This window comes from Nicotiana attenuata, unplaced genomic scaffold, assembly GCF_001879085.1.
Source record: "Nicotiana attenuata strain UT unplaced genomic scaffold, NIATTr2, whole genome shotgun sequence".
Taxonomy (NCBI): domain Eukaryota; kingdom Viridiplantae; phylum Streptophyta; class Magnoliopsida; order Solanales; family Solanaceae; genus Nicotiana; species Nicotiana attenuata.
Window position 1 is genome coordinate 471,125 of NW_017670660.1, and position 16,051 is coordinate 487,175.

Genomic DNA, 16,051 nt, shown 5'->3' on the forward strand with positions numbered 1-16,051 from the left:
CGCCTCGATCTTCTTTGGGTCAACCTGAATACCATCACTGGACACCACGTGTCCCAGAAAAGTCACAGTACTAAGCCAGAACTCACACTTAGAGAACTTCGCATAAAGCTTCTCCTCTCTCAATCTCTGTAATACCACCCTCAGGTGTTGCGCGTGCTCCTCCTGGCTACGCGAGTACACCAGAATATCATCAATAAACACGATCACAAAAGAATCCAGATACGGCCGAAATACACTGTTCATCAAGTGCATGAATGCGGCTGGGGCATTAGTCAGCCCGAAGGACATCACTAGAAATTCGTAGTGCCCATATCTCGTCCTGAAAGCCATTTTCATAATGTCTGAATCCCTAATCTTCAGCTGGTGATAGCTCGATCGGAGGTCAATCTTAGAGAATACCCTTGCTCCCTGAAGCTGATCAAACAAATCCTCAATACGGGGTAGTGGGTACTTGTTCTTCACTGTCACCTTGTTCAGCTGTCTGTAATCAATGCACATTCTAATTGTGCCATCCTTCTTCTTTACAAATAACACTGGTGCACCCCAAGGTGACACACTCGGGCGAATGAACCCCTTATCTAGGAGTTCCTGAAGTTGTTCCTTCAACTCTTTTAACTCCGCTGGTGCCATACGATAGGGAGGGATAGGGATGGGCTGAGTGCCCGGCACCAGATCAATACCGAAATCAATGTCCCTGTCCGGCGGCATGCCCGGCAGGTCCGCTGGAAACACATCAGGGAAATCCCTCACAACGGGAATCAAGACTAGGAGTCTCAGCTCCAACATCTCTAACGAAAGCCAAGTACGACAAACAACCCTTCCCAACCATCCGTTGGGCTTTTAGGAAGGAAATCACCCTGCCGGGTACATAGTCAGTCACGCCTCGCCACTCGATCCTCGGAATACCCGGAATAGCCAACGTAACTGTCTTGGCATGACAGTCCAGAATAGCATGGTACGGAGATAATCAATCCAAACCCAGAATCACGTCGAAATCCACCATGCCCAATAATAACAAGTCAACTCGGGTCTCCAGACGCCCAATAGTAACAAGACAGGATCGATATACGTGATCCACAATAACAGTATCACCCACCGAGGTAGATACATGCACAGGCAAGGCAAGACAACCACGGGTCGTACCCAAATGATGAGCAAAATATGAAGATACATAGGAGTAGGTAGATTCGGGATCAAATAAGACAGAGGCATCCCTGTGGCAGACTGAGATAATACCTGTGATGACTGCATCTGATGCACTGGCGTCTCTCCTATCTGGAAGAGCATAGAATCGAGCCTGACCACCGCCAGTACGGTCCTCACCCCTGGGGTGACCTCTGGCTACCTGACATCCACTCCTAGTTGGCTGAGTGGGTGCTGAAGAAACAGGAGCAGAAGATGAGGGTTGATCCCTCTGCTGAGACTGTCTACTACGGAACCGGGGACACTGCCTCCTCATATGACCCAACTCACCGCACTCGTACGAACGACCTGGAGCTTGAGAAGGGGACTGATGGGAACCCCTCGCTGCAGATGAACCCTGGGCTGAAGAAGCAGGAGCAGAGCTCTGAGCTGGAAAGGCACTCGGTGCAGGCTAGCTCTGCTGATGACCACGGCATGACGAAGCCCCACTGGACTCTGAACGACCTGACTGAGGAGGTCTGAAGGAACGACCTCTACTGCGCTGGAGCTGGCCCCTAGACGGAGCACCACTGAAACTACCTGAACCTCGAGGCCTCTTAGCCTCCCTCTCCTCACGCTCCATACGACGATCTGTCTCAATCTGACGAGCCGCATCAACTACCTCCTCAAATGTAACTGCTGTAGCCCTTTCTCTAGTCATCAATATGCAGATCGGATAGTTGAGGCCATCCACAAACCTTCTGATCCTCTCGCGATCTGTCGGGATCATCCACGTAGCATGCCGAGCTAACTGTGTAAACCTCAACTCATACTGAGTCACTGTCATACCTCCCTGAGTCAACCACTCGAACTGACTACGCAGCTCTTCCCTGTGAGACTGGGGTACATACTTTTCCAAGAATACCGTAGAGAACTGCTGCCACGTGAGGGGCGCTGCTCCAATAGGCCTACGCCTCTCGAACTCCTCCCACCAATTAAATGCAGGCCCTGTGAACTGGAAGGTAGTAAAAGCCACTCCACTAGACTCCAGAATACCCGCAGTATGAAGCATACGCTGGCACTTATCCAGAAAACCCTGGGCATCCTCGCCCTCAACACCACTGAATGTTGGGGGCTGAAGCCTACCGAACCTCTCCAACCGACGCTGCTCGTCATCCGGCATAGCTGGAACCACATGAGCTGGAGCTGGTGCGACTGGCGCAACTGGAACAACTGCTGCAACTGGTGCAGCTGGCTGAACTGGCTGAGCTGGAGCTACCCCAGGTGTATGTAAGCTCTGAACAACCTGCTCGGGTGTGCGAGCATCGGGGGTCTGATGACCACCCCCGGTCTGAGAAGTAGCCGCCGCTGTAGTAGCTGAAACCGCTTGAGCCAGGCCAGTGCAGACGGACAAGATCTGAGCCAAAGCCTCCTGGAGACCAGGAATCACGATGGGCACTGCCGGTGCCTGAACAGGTGCTGCTGGAACATCTACAGCTGGAATTTGACCCTGAGCCTGGTCAACTGGTGCTGGAATCTGACCCTGAGTCTGGTCAACTGGTGGGTCAGCAGGTGTTGTCCCTGCTGCCCTGCCTCTACCGCGACCACGACCTCTAGGTGGTACTGATGGTCGTCCGCCACATCCGTTAGCACGGGTTCTCGCCATCTGCGAGAGAATAGAATACGGAATTTAGTTTTTTCAGAATAACAAGCCGCACGATTTGAATTTCAAGAAAGTGAAGTGTTTCCTAAAGGTTCTGTAGCCTCCCGAGGATATATACGGACGTTTACGTACCGATCCGCGAGACCCTACTAAACCGGCTCATGACTCGCGAGGCCTAGTAACCTGGCTCTGATACCAACTTGTCACGACCCCAAACCCGGTCGTGATGGCGCCCAACAATATTGCTAGGCAAGCCAGACCACAATCGTTCCCAAATTAATCGTGAACCTCAAACCGGCCGTAGAATGGTCCGCAATGCCTTTTCCTTTCGTATCAACCTCCTCGCGCGTCGAATCTAGCCAAAATGATAACGAATACATAAATATGGGTTAAAGAAACATAACCCAATCAAAAATACTCGAAAAGTACTAAAATTCACGAAGTTGGTAAAACCCGAGCCCCGGGCCCACTTCTCGAAAAATTCCGAAAATTACACCAACGGATTTCTCGTCTCGCCACGAGTCCGTGCATATAAAGTTTACCAAAATCGGAGCTCGTTTGACCCTCCAAATTCCATTTTTACATCACAGCTTTCCAAGCCCTAACTTGACCCGTTTTTGATGAATTTTCTACAATTTACATGTAATTTCTACCATAAATTCGAATATTTAGGCCAAGGAACTTACCTCCAAGTGATTCTCAGTCAAAACCCTCGAATTTCCTTGTTCAAAGCTCTTAACAACGTCAACAATGGAGGTAAATAAGAAAGGGTCGCGGATGAAATATTATTTTCAAACCCTTCTGTCGCCCAGTCCAGTTTTCGCTTCTGCGGTCCCGCTTTCGCTTATGCGGGACCGCTTCTGTGGCCACATTTCCGCTTTTGCGATCTTCACTTAGAGACCTGGACTTCGCTTATGCGACGCGAAGTCCGCTTCTGCGGTTCCCTCAATACCTCTTCTGCGGTACAGTGTCCGCTTATGCGGACCCGCTGGTGCGAGCCACCTTCCGCATCTGCGGAATTTCCCTAGCCGACCATGACCGCTTCTGCGACCATGTACCCGCTTCTGCGGTACTGCTTCTGCGGTCCATTTCCGCAGAAGCGGAAACACCAGATGACAGAAAATCTGACCTGCAATTACACCTCAAAACTCTCGTTTAACCACCCGAATTCACCCCGAGGCCCTCGGGACCTCAACCAAATGCACAGATATGTTCTGTTACTTCATTCAAACTTGCTCGTAACATAAAAACACTATCATAAACACCAAAATCATCGAATTACCACGGATTCAAGCCTAAGTTAAACTAAAACTTCCGAAACTTGCATTTGATCTAAAACCCGACCTAAACACCTCCGAATGGTCTGAAACTTTGCACGCATATCCAAAATCACCTAACGGAGCTACTGCAACTCTCGGAACTCCATTCCGACCCTCGGATCAAAATCTCACCTACCATCCGGAATTCGCCAAAATCCAACCTTAGCCAATTCAAGCCTAATTCTACACCGGACCTCCAAATTCAACTCTGATTACGCTCCTAAGTCACAAATCATCCCCCGAAACTAGTCGAATCATCGGAAATCCGTTCCGAGCCTTCTAACTCATAAGTCAACATTCGGTTGACTTTTCCAAACTAACCTTCTCATAAAGAGACTTATTGTCTCATTTCTAACCGAACTCTAACCGAATTACTTCAAATTCTCCAAACACATATAATGAAACATATAGAAGCATAAAACGGGGAAAACGGGGCGGTAACTCTCGTAACGACGGGTCAGGTCGTTACACACCTGGAGATGGATTTCTCCACAGGGTTGGATTGCCCTTTTTCCTCGATACTAGGTGACTTATAGTCAGAGTTGTATATGTTCCGGGATGGATTTCCCTGGGCCGTATGGGCCATATACAGTACCTAGTGGTTGAATATGATGAGTGAAAAGTGTGATACAGTGAGGTTGAGTACTCTGAGAGTGTGAGTACATGATTCATCTATGAGATACATGGCATTGGCATGCATAGGCATACCTGTATAAAGACGCATTTTCCTCATACTGTACGGTATCATATCATTCACGACTTTTTACACACATTGATGTGTGGGCATAGAGTGGTATTTCACACTCGTTATTTGGAAAGGAAATGAAACATTTTTATGTATTGTGGAAAGGATTTTTCATGAAAATTATAGTTTTCTAACTATCTCAAATCTTTTCGATGATTTTGATAAAGGATTTAGGTTTTATCTAGTATTCTAAAAAGAGGAATTATTTTCGAAAAACTGTGCAAAGGCTGAACATTTTTATGTATGAGATTATTTCCTTGTTTATATGCTCTATGTTGTATGAACTGCTGTTGGTTATTGGTGTTGGACTCGACCTATGTTCCAGCTCGTCACTACTTTCAACCTGAGGTTAGCTTTGTTACTTTTTGAGTACATGGGGTCGATTGTACTCATACTACACTTCCTGCACATTTGTTACACCCCATATTTTCGTACGTGAAAGTGCGCCATAAATAAATTAATGGGAGCTCGGAAATGAGATGTTACATTCCGCATTTTCGAACGTTAAACTTTCGTCGTAAGTTAATCGACGTAAGTTCGGGAACGAGATTATTTTGAGATTATAAGCATTTTGCTATTTCAAACAAGTGATGAATAAATTCATGAAGGAGTGAGGGTAAGCAAATCAAAGAAAATGAATTCCGTTGAAATTTGGCATTTTGGGATAAAATACGACCCGAGCTAAAATATCCGGTATTTATGGACTAGTACCATACAAGGTACCACATGCCCATGATAGTAAGATGTATACGGTATGTGAAAAGTGAGTAATATTTTAAGTAAGTAGAAATAATTCTCAATTATGTGGGTAATTGGTTAATGGGATATTATCTAGTTAATTAATAACTAATGGTGGGTTAATTAAAACTTTGGATAAGGACCCAAAGCAATGACGTGGCAGCCACCAATTCAAGACTTGTGACTCATATGTCACTAGGCTAGGTGGCAAGTCTTAACAATATGTGTCATTTCCATTCTAATAAAGGAAAGACACATATAATGTTGTCATATCTATCCTTAAGAAACATAATACAAACATGCATTCTTATATGCATTCAAAAAGTAAATAAAGGAATGTTTTATATTCAGCAACGTGAGTAGTATTTTAATAAAGGTATAAACTTCATTAGCAATGTGAGTTGCTTAACTCTCACTCAAACGGGATTTAGTAATATTACAACAATGTGGGATTTGCGATTCTAAGGGAGTACGGAACAATGCTTCTCAAGAATACATACGGATTTTTCCCTATTTCAACCCGTCGTTACGTGTTCGTCACACAAGACGTGTGTTAGAGGAATTGTCAAGAAAATCGGTCCAGGTATGTTAAGGCTATTCCTTCTTTCTTTTGGCATGATCTAAATTATACAGAAGAAACGAGCAAACCCACAATTTTCATAAATACTCTATTCATAAAAGTATTAGAGATGCCTATGTTCTTGAATTCCCATATGTCATATTATTCTATCATCTGTTCATGGGTCTCAAAAATACGTAAGTTGGAAAAATTTATTTCATGATATTAGTCAAAGGCATAATGGTCTTATGACGTACCGAGAGATTTTATTAACATATTTTCACATGCATTTCATGCATTTACATATGCACATTGACCAATGACCAGATGGCGTTATATACGCGTATATATATATATATGGGAAAGGTTATGGCGTTATATATGCACCACCACCTAATCAGCTGGTATACGTTGATGATTTTGCCCACAGTGGCCGAGATGATATGATGGGATACCCTCAGAGGCTTGATGATGTTATGAATACATGTACCTATGCACGACATGATATTTATACGTATATGTATGACATTTTAAATATTAAAGGATTTCACAGAGCTGTTCAGATTTACATGTCGAGTATTTTACTCCGTGTTTCTCTCATGTCTATTGTCTACTGATTTCCAGTCCTTACATACTCGATACATTATTTGTACTGACGTCCCTTTTGCCTGGGGACGCTGCGTTTCATGCCCGCAGGTCCCGATAGACAGGTCAAGAGTCCTCCAAGTAGGCGATCGGCTCAGCGGAAGATGTTGGTGCACTCCATTTGCTCCGGAGTTGCTTGTTTGGTCACTATAATTTAGATGTGTATTGTTTGGTATGGCGGGTATCTGTCCCGACCTTTACGATACTATGTATTCTTAGAGGCTTGTAGACAGATGTCATGTATACGGATTCTTGTATGGCCTTGTCGGCCTATGTTTTGAGTATATAAAGGATCATTCCGGCCTTATAGGCCCGTACGTCATATGTATAAGTTTGGATTACATGTTGAATCGTCCAATGTCGAGTATTTCTCCATGTTTTATTCTACTTATCTCACGATAGTCTCTCTGGCTCATTTACCTCTGATAGTATGATAGAAAAAGATACATTATGTTGGTACTTGGTTGAGTAAGGTACCGGGTGCTCGTCGCGGCCCATCAGTTTGGGTTGTGACAAAAGTGGTATCAGAGCAGTTCTGTCCTAGGGAGTCTACAAGTTGTGTCTAGTAGAGTCTTGTTTGTGGGTGTGTCGTGCACCACACTTATAAGAAGGAGGCTACAGGGCATTTAGGATTGTCACTCTTTCTTTTTACTCTAGATCGTGTGGTAGATCTCACTTATAAGAATTTAAATTCCGAACTTCTATTTTATTCGTAATAAGATGATGCCTACGTTCAGAAAGACGATCGATAAGAGATATAGTTGTGAAAGTGTTGAGTTAGAGGAACTCGATTTTGCATCTTGCTTATGATAAGTAAATGTGAGGTCTTCAGCAGATCATGTGCGTACTGAAAGGTGTAAGCCTCTTGATAAGGATTCTTGAGGCAAGAATACCTATCCACCTTAATGGTGAAAGACAATGAGAGATTCAGGAGATAAATATAAGTTTCAACAAGCAAAAGAAGCAAAATGTAGAAGAGTACGAGGCGCCCAGTTAATGAAGGTTAATAGTGTTTATAATTCAGCCAGAGGAATATAAGCTTTTTGAGTTATATTCAACAGTAATAGAGGTATGTACAATTGGTCTTACCCATCTCAGTTATGCCCTATGGGGGCTAACAGGTGTAGTTTAAGAAAAGGATGGAACATCAAGATCCGGCTGGGGTCAGAGTAACCCAAAATGGTGAATGGATTATTTGTGTTAGTTGACATTTCTGAAGGGTATTAAAAATGTGCTAATAGATCTTCTTGTATGACACCCAGATGGTGCACTCTAGAATATTACAATTAGATGTAAATACTAGCATGATCAAATTGTTTTTTTTGAAGATAGGCACTGAAAGCCTGGAAGGGATAAATATTACCTTAGTGCGACTCTCGTCCCTAGTAGAGCAAGGACGTTGAGCAACCCGAAGAGCCGATGGATGAAGCAAGGGGAGCAAAAAGTAAAAGAATGTCTTGCTGAAATTTTCACAAGAAAGGGATAGGCAGAAATATTAGCAGAGTAATGAGAAGAGAGACAAGGAAGAATTATGAGTAAGATGCGATACATGGATGGAAACGGTAGATCAAAAAGATAACGGTATTACCGGGTTCATAGTCAGGTAAAGGAAGAGACGAGAGGTGATAGGCCTTAAGACAACAAAAGAGTATAGGCCATAAAGTCATATCCTCATTTCAAGAAGTAAGTTCGTGACTCTAACGTGATTATCAATAGGAAAAGCTAGACCGCAGAATAATAGAGATCAGTATGGGCTGGTGAACAAGATAAAGTAAACATGAATTAGGGATTTAGTGATTTGATAATGGTCAACATCATGAGAATTTCAGATTGCATTTCGGCGATAATAGAATGGACGACAAAAAAATACCCTTTAAAGGTCATTCAGGAAGACGCTTCCCTAAAGCAATCAATATGAGCAAAGTTAAGCTTAAGGGACTATGTGCGCCAGTTACACTAAGTGTCATCCTCGCAAGTAAGGAATTTTGTTATCCATGGTACAAAAAACATTACTATAAGGCGAGTAAGGGTAATCGATAATGTGAAAAGACGCCAAAGATGAAAAGGTAAAACATCTATAGGTAGATCGTCGTAGCTCCAGCTCTTAGTACTCCCCTAAAGGGGGGAATATGAAGTGATGTGTTGTCAAGTCAAAATTTAGTGATTCTAGTAATCATGGAGTGGCAAAGGAAGAATGCGGTAAAATGAAAAAGGGATGAGATTGCACTTATCCAAATCCTACAGATATGCTACGATTCCAAAACATTATGCAAGCACGACGTCAAGGAGGGGAAGTAAGGGTTCCTGCCCGGAAGGTTATTGATAAATAAGGAGCCAGTGCAAGAGGTAAGTTAGATAAAGGAAATAACCCAAGAGAGATTATGCGGAATATAGATATGAGCATGGGTCGACGAGTAGTTAATAGTTGATTCAGAAAGAGCCTAGTCATGACTAGACAAGAAGTTACAGACGGATCAACAGATCATGCAAGATAAATGTAGTAAACCCCAACATGGAGAATTCAGCCCTTGCAGTAATATCATTATAATACTTGAGATATATTCAAATAGGAGTTGGGATAGTTAAAGGTACCGTATGAGTGTTACGGGGATAAAAGAAAGTACCACTGGGAAGGCAGACAAAATATCAGTTCAGAAGCAACCCTACAAGCACTAGGGCGTGGAGATAAGTAACTACGGGTAATTATAGGTGAGGAAGAACATCAAAAAATTCAGTCAGCCATACAATGTAGCAAGCTTAAAGCTTTACAAAAGTCAGAGGAACCTCCCTAAGTACTACAGTGAAAGACTAGCTGAGGAAGTAAGGAAGAAGGCTTCAACCTAAGCTCAGTGACCCAAAGAGGGAATGGTTTTATAATAATAGTCTCACAACAACATTGTACACACTCCATGAGAAAGTGGCACCCACCGTGGCTACCAAAAGGAAGAAGAATCAAAAGTAATATTCGAGATCATATGAAGTTGCACGAAAACTCCGACATATGCGGGAACTAAGATAAGCTAAGTATGCACGCAACAAGGGGGCAGAAAGACTAGGAACAGTAATTGCTTACATTTAAAGAAAGCTGAGAAGGAACGAAAAGAATTATTCGATTAATGACCCGAAATACGTTATGAATGCACTTAAAGAGTTCGGAGTTTTATATATGCAGCATATACGTTGATAATCATACAGCCGTAGAAGATCCCGGTATAAGTTAAAAGAAGGAATTGAGTCCAGGTCATAGACAAAGCATTGAATTATTAGGAGATTATATCCTGGATATTCTATAGAGTCCATGAAGTACTAAAGTAATAACTAATACCGTGAGCCGCATATCGGAAGATAGCTTAAGCCTACATAAAGGTTGATCAAAGGGAAGAGGAAACTAAAGAGTTGCATCAACTAAGTAAATCAGGAGCCTGATTATTGGACCTAGAAAATTATAGAAATCGTGATTGAGAACACTGCAGGACCAACCTTAATACCAGAAGTACAAGAGAGATAGTACAACAACCATAGTCTATAACAGCTCTACGATAAAGCCAGTTAGAAAAGTAACAGCCTCATAAGAAGTCAGTATGAAGCTCCCACCGGATTGTAGTATTATAATAAAGATCCAAGTTGTGGATGTGAATCAACCTATATGGAAGGGAGGTTATGAAAGAGATAGAAGATATGATGCGATATTTTAAGGTAAGTAAGGTAAAGGTGAACAACGTACGAGATACTCAAATGCAGAAGGATGTGAATGGTCCATACTTCGGATAGAAGGCTAGAAACATAGAGATTCGGTATCCAGGAACGATAGCAGCATCGTCAATGGTATATTTTCCAGCCTATGGTTTCTAGGTACTGAGAGACCTAGCCAAGAGAGTAAAGAAGAGATAGAGAAGATGAGATGACTCGCTTGATGTTCCAAAATAATACAAGGAAATCTATGGTAAAGCAAGATTGCAAGTAATATAAATGGATATATGTAGGTCACAAGCTAAAGTATGATAAAGCGATAAGGTTTTAGGAAGACAAGAGTAAGAACAAAAAGGGTAAGTGAGAAGGTGGCGAGAATGAATAAGTTCTCGGGATTAAGCCCATGAAAACAAGAGAGCTGATGGGTTCTCTAAGTTATAGAAGGCTCAGTATAGCTGAATGAACTCAAAAGAGTCTAAGACTAGTAGCATTTAGAAGAGATAGAATGCTGCTCTGGTAGTGAAATGAAGGTGTAATTGTCACAGATAAAAGATAACATTTGGTACTTCGATTTAATAATGATTTGAAGAAAAAAAAGAGGAGAAAGAGAAAAGATTTTGCAGACGGTACAAGATTAGAATAGCCCCATAAGGTGAATCACGTCGCGATACTATGAAATACGATTATTGAAATCACTTCAAATATTCCTCGATGCACTGTAAGCCCTAGTGGCAAGATTTTACGTAAGAAGTTTCAAGGTATCACTTGTATATTGTAGGTCAATATTGCGGCAAATCATAATGGATGGACAAAAGTCACCAGGTATGAGCTAAGATTAGGTCGTCATTCTTAAGATGAACAGTAATGATGAAGCATTAAAAGACTTGGATTTATACACATGAGATAAGCAACAAGAGTAAGATGGAATTTGGTAGCAGACCTCCACAACGATAAATTGAACTAAGAGTTATGGTATGGTATGGCCTACGTAGATGTAGTAAAGCTAATGACACCCAGAGGGACAACTTGACATAATTCTATATATGTTCACGAAGTAAAGCCTAGAGATTGGCTAAAAGATAGAGGAAAGAGAAGGGAAGAGTCGCATAGGCTCACTTACAATGTCAGAATCGTACCGGCTGCATGAAAGAATGTAGCAACAGTTACGAGATTGAAAGGATTCTGGCCACAAGACGTGGCGTGAGAAAGAGGCCTAAAGGGGGCAATGACCTGGCCTTTGGATTTATTCATAGAACAATTGCCTAAATGGCAAGGAGAATATTAAGGTATTCACAAGAGCTATAAGTTATGAAAATGATAAGAGCATCAGTCAACATTCGAGGACGAATGTTCCAAAGGGGGGAATGATGTTACACCCCATATTTTCGTACGTGTAAGTGCGCCATAAATAAATTAATGGGATCTCGGAAATGAGATGTTACATTCCGCACTTTCGAACGTTAAAGTTTCGTCGTAAGTTAATCGACGTAAGTTCGGGAACGAGATTATTTTGAGATTATAAGCATTTTTCTATTTCAAACAAGTGATGAATAAACTCATGAAGGAGTAAGGGTAAGCAAATCGAAGAAAATGAATTCCGTTGAAATTTGGCATTTTGGGATAAAATACGATCCGAGCTAAATACTCAGTAATTATGGACTAGTACCATAGAAGGTACCACATGCCCATGATAGTAAGGTGTATAAGGTATGTGAAACGTGAGTAATATTTTAAGTAAGTAGAAATAATTCTCAACTATGTAGGTAATTGATTAATGGGACATTACATAGTTAATTAATATCTAGTGGTGGGTTAATTAATAACTTTGGATAAGGACCCAAAGCAATGACGTGGCAGCCACCAATTCAAGACTTGTGACTCATATGTCACTAGGATAGGTGGCAAGTCTTAACAATATGTGTCATTTCCATTTTAATAAAGGAAAGACACATATAATGTTGTCATAACTATCCTTAAGAAACATAATACAAACATGCATTCTTATATGCATTCAAAAAGTAAATAAAGGTATGTTACATATTCAGCAACCTGAGTAGTATTTTAATAAAGGTATAAACTTCATTAGCAATGTGAGTTACTTAACTCTCACTTAAACGGGATTTAGTAATATTACAACAATGTGAGATTTGCGATTTTAAGGGAGTACGGAGCAATCCTTATCAAGAATATCATACGAATTTTTCCCTACTTCAACCCGTCGTTACGTGTTCGTCATACAAGACGTGTGTTAGAGGAATTGTCAATAAAATTGGTCCAGGTATGTTAAGGCTATCCCTTCTATCTTTTGGCATGATCCAACTTATACAGAAGAAACGAGAAAACGCACAATTTCCATAAATAACTCTATTCATAGAAGTATTAGAGATGCCTATGTTCTTGAATTCCCATATGTCATATTATTCTATCATCTGTTCATGGGTCTCAAAAATACATAAGTTGGAAAAATTTATTTCATGATATTAGTCGGAGGCATAATGGTCTTATGACGTACCGAGAGATTTTATTAACATATTTTCACATGCATTTCATGGATTTACATATGCACATTGACCCATGACCAGATGGCATTATATACGCGTATATAATAGGTATATGTATATATGTATATATATATATATATATATATATATATATATATATGAACACATGTACCTATGCACGACATGACATTTATACGTATATGCATGACGTCTTAAATATTAAAGGATTTCACAAAGCTATTCAGATTTACATGTCGAGTCTTTTACTCCATGTTTCTCTCATGTCTATTGTCTGCTGATTTTCATTCCTTACATACTCGGTACATTATTTGTACTGACGTCCCTTTTGCCTGGGGACGCTGCGTTTTATGCCCACAGGTCCCGATAGACAGGTCGAGAGTCCTCCATGTAGGCGATCAGCTCAACGGAAGATGTCGGTGCACTCCATTTGCTCCGGAGTTGCTTGTTTGGTCAGTATAATTTAGATGTGTATTGTTTGGTATGGAGAGGCTCTGTCTCGACCTTTACGATATTATGTATTCTTAGAGGCTTGTAGACAGATGTCATGTATACGGATTCTTGTATGGCCTTATCGGCCTATGTTTTGAGTATATAAAGGATCATGCCGGCCTTATAGGCCCGTATGTCATATGTATAAGTTTGGATTACATGTTGGATCATCCAATGTCGAGTATTTCTCCATGTTTTATTCTACTTATCTCACGATAGCCTCTCTGGCTCATTTACCTATGATAGTATAATACAAAAAAATACGTTATGTTGGTACTCGGTTGAGTAAGGTACCGGGTGCCCGTCGCGGCTCATTAGCTTGGGTCGTGACAACATTGCGTGCAGATCTCGGATGCCGATGTTGCTGTGTTCGATGGTTGCTGGATTCGAATGCCTGCATTCCTGCTGTAGCTGCCTCTTATTCACGGTAGCCTTAGATTATTAAAATTCTGTTTATGTACTTTTCAAACAGAAGACGTATTTTCTTCATATCAACTTTGTAAACTCTATTCTTAGAAGCTCATGATTTGTACTACCAGTACTTGGAAAATGTAATAGATCTAGATTATTTGTCACACCTCCTTTTTTACACACCCGAAGGGTAGTACATAGGGGAGTTTTTCCAATTTAAGTGACATTATTCGAAATGGGATTATTTATTCAATTTTATTCAGAGTCGCCACTTGGGATAAGTTTGTTTCTGGTGTCCCAAGTCATCGGTTTATTTTAAATCCCAAATCAAGGAAAATTTGACTTTCCTTGTGAAGTCTGTGAACCAGAAATTCTGATAAGGAATTTTGTTAACCCGAGGGAAGGTGTTAGGCACCCCCGGATTTCGTGGTTCTAGCACAGTCGCTTAAACTATTACAATTGGCCTATTATCTGATTTTAATACACGTTTTAGCCTATGATACAATTTTAAATTATTAAACCGCTTTTATTTATTTTTAAGAAGATTTCAACGTTATCTAAAACGTATCTTTGAACAACACCACATGAAATGCACCCGCAGTCCGAGACACATTTTATTTAACGTTGTGAGATTTGGATTTGGGTCACATGAAATGCGTACCCGAATTTAGGAAGGTAAATTATTAAAATAACGCGCCTAAAGCAACTACGCGTTTTTAACTTTGCGAGGGCCATGGAAAATTTGCTAAATGGCAGGCCCCGAATTCTAAGGATTTAAAAGAAATAATTAAATGAGGGCCACGCACTTTGAATTTTTATTTGGCAGGGCACGCCTCAAATTATTTTAAAAAATTATACTCAACTAAAGCAAACTACAAATGTTCATAATTTTTCAAAAATTAATTCGAGATTATTGCAAAAGTCATGGATTATGAAAAATAGAGTCATAACTGTATCAAGTGGTTATTGTGGAAGGGCATTAGTACTGACTTGAGAAACCATTTGAAACAATTTACAAATCAGCGCTAGACTAATCACATCTAAGCAATTCATGAAGATAGCCATTTTTACAACAATAACCACTCTCAACTCTATACCCTCCTCATTCCAAGTCTGCCAACATGCCAACATTACAACACATGATTTCATCCTTGATTGATTTTGAAGAACCCAACAGTCATTCCTCTTCATGGTTTAAGCAGATTGAGTGATTGAATTTCACAAAGTCAAAACCAAATAATATCTAAACTACCAAAATATCATACTCGTGACATCAAGCTACTTTGGGCAACCAACAAAGATAACACATTTAATTTCAATATTCAGGCCATTTATAAGATCAGGCAGCAAGATAAAAGAGATTAGAGGAACGGAGCAAAAGTCAGACCTCAAATGTACAGCAACAAATCGTTTGGATCTCGCGGACCGCGTACGAAGACCTCGACGAGCAACCTTGCCTCCGACAGTACCTCAATCGCGATTTCAAAACAGATTGAATGGACGATATCTGTAATAAACCAGGCGAAGCTTGAAACCAGATTCACGTGCCTCTCATGCTCACAAAAACTCAGCGAGTTCGCTACTGTCCCTTTCCCGTTCTGTGCGTGTGTGTGGTTGTGTCTAAGTGTTTTCCGGCGAAAGGGAGATGAGCGTCGTGGCTGGTGGTCGACTGGTCAGTGTTCTGAAGCTTACAGGTCTGGAGGAGACAGACTATGGTCGTTTGGTCTGCGGTTGTTCATGGTCGAACCATGCTAGGTCCAAGCTCCTAAGGTTTATCTATGGCTGCTTCTTGGTGTGTGAAGAAGATGGTTGTGGCTGATTGTTGTGTTTTGGTTGAAGAAAGAATCCGATGGGGTCGTTTGGGGTCTTGAAAGTGGCTGAGTTTGCTGCTTAGGGTCTAGGTTTTCTCCATGAAGAAGATGAGGGGAGGGGTCGTGTTTTTTTGTTTTTGTTTCTAATGAAGAAGGAGATCGGAGTCCGACGGGGGTCCTGAATTGCGGCTCCTTTTTTGGCGTTCTTTTTTCGTGTTTTGGGTGTATTTTTGTGTATTTTGCCAATTAGTCCCTAGGTATTTTTGTGTTAAGTTCTTAGGATCTTTTTATTTATTTTTGTTCCCAAGAAGAGTCTAGAAGGGTCCCTAGGGTTGGC